Below are 2,048 nucleotides of genomic sequence, written 5' to 3'. Positions count from 1 at the left end.
CGGGCCGGCAGCGCGGCACCGATTGGCTGCCGGCCTCCGCGGCCCGGGGAGGCAGGGCCGGGCCGCGCCGCGCCGCGCCGCGCCGCGCCGTCCGCCCCCGGGGAGCGCGGGAGCGGGGCGGAGGCGGGAGCCTGGCCGGCAGAAGGCGGGCGCCGCGCAGCCTCTCCCGCCCGCCGGGACGGCGCAGGTGAGCGGCGGGCGGGCGGTGCTGCCGCAGTAGCGGGCGGCAAGCAGGTGGGGCCGGGGGCGGAGGGGAGCGTCCCCGGAAGGAGAAGCGAGGGGCACGGAGATGCTGGAGATGGAGGCGGCAGCACGGGCGGGCTGGAGGGCGGCGATTCGCGCTGGTTTCCCGGTAACTACACTTGCAAACTTGATTCAATTAAAGGCAACCCCCCTAGCGGCGGCGGCGGCGGCGGCGGCGGCGGCGGCGGACGGGTCCCCCGGGAGGGGCCTGGCTTGCTCGCAGCTCTCGCTGCCGGAGAGCCGCCGAGGGCGATGGCGGGGACCCCGGCTTGACCCGCTTCTGTCAGGGATGCGACCGCCTGGAGCGCGTCCGTGTGCGGGTGCAGACTGCAGCGCTGCCCGCTGCCCATTCCTCTGTGGAGAGGTGAAAGGAGGGGGCTCAGCTCCGTGGAGGATCGCTTGGGGCCTTTCCTGTGACTTCCAGCTGGAACGGTTGTAAGGAAGGATCGCCAGGGGCACAAGTTACGTCTGCCTACTTCGCGGCTCAAATTCTTCCTCACCTGATGTCAACAGGCAGAGGCGTCCAAGTCCGCTTCCCCAGCACTTCAGTTTGCACCTTTCCCCCCACGTGTTGGGAGGTGTTCATGGTTTCTCCCTGTTGCTTTGTGCTTTCTTCATCCTCAAATCATGTCTGATCTCACCAACTTCCTTCCATCAAACTTGATAACTAACAAACTGAATTTTGCTGATCCCAAATGAATTACTCCATTCTCAGCCTCGGGCCTGGATAATTAATTTATTTTTTTAATGCTCAAGGCAGTGAAGCAGTCTTTATTAACAGCAGAAACGGGGAATATATAAGTTCATTCTCCCATATGTGACTTACACTGAGCCTAAGGAAAGGTTAAAAAAAGAAAAAAAAGAAGAAAAAAGGAAACAGAAAAAAGCTTCACATAAAGAGAACATGTTCTGCCTGAGCACAATCTATCTCTGTAGACAGATAGGGACTCTGCCTACATAGGCATCTTCCAAAGTAAAAGTTACATAGGAAAGGCACATGCAGGAAAAAGGTGGCAATGTCTGAATACTAGCAGCTGCTATATCCTTTCCCCTTCTCCAAGGTATTGGAAATCTAGTAAGTATGGTGAACATAACACTCAGGAGTGTGTAAGAGATCCCAGTCTCCTGCCTGGGTTCCTAGGGCCAGCATTATAGCCTGTACGGGTGCTATAATGTTCCTCACAGCACATTCTGTTTTTACAAAGGGTGAAATTTCTCCACAGTTTCTTGGTGTTTTTTTTTTCTCCTCCCTCCTCCATGTATTTCCAGACCTGTCAGCCTTCATGCTGTTTTTCTGAACAACTCAATATTTTCCTGATGTGTCTGTGAACTCTTCTTGAAAGCTAAGCTTTAAAATTGCTGGGAAAGATCTTGTAGATCTTGTGAACTTCATTACCCAGAGGTGTTATAACCTCTCTGAAGAGTAGATGATATTGACTTCAAGGTCTAAATGCAAGGACAAGGGAAACAAAAGCAAACTGAAATTGGAAAAGTGGTATTATAATACACAAGGCCTGTCTCAGATAAATATTTTGTAAGCTAGTGACTACCCAGACAGCTGTTGAACTGTGGATTGATGAGGACAGCTGTCCTGAGGAGGCTTACCAAAAACCCACCAAACAGCTTTTGCATTTTATCCTTGCATAGAGAAGATGTATTACTAATACAGCTGTAGGCGATTTCTTAAGTCTTTCTCCTGTTTCAATTTTTCAATTTTAATCCCCTTTTCTCCACCCACAGTCTAAAACTGTTATTCTGTAAACCTCTCTTCTGATCTCGGGGAGAGATTTGCTCTGGTTCCTTTT

Source organism: Cyrtonyx montezumae, unplaced genomic scaffold (genome assembly GCF_038088225.1).
Source record: "Cyrtonyx montezumae isolate F1298 unplaced genomic scaffold, pur_monq_1.0 scaffold_3, whole genome shotgun sequence".
Lineage (NCBI taxonomy): Eukaryota > Metazoa > Chordata > Aves > Galliformes > Odontophoridae > Cyrtonyx > Cyrtonyx montezumae.
The sequence above is the reverse complement of the archived record's forward strand: the minus strand, read 5'-3'. Positions refer to the sequence as shown.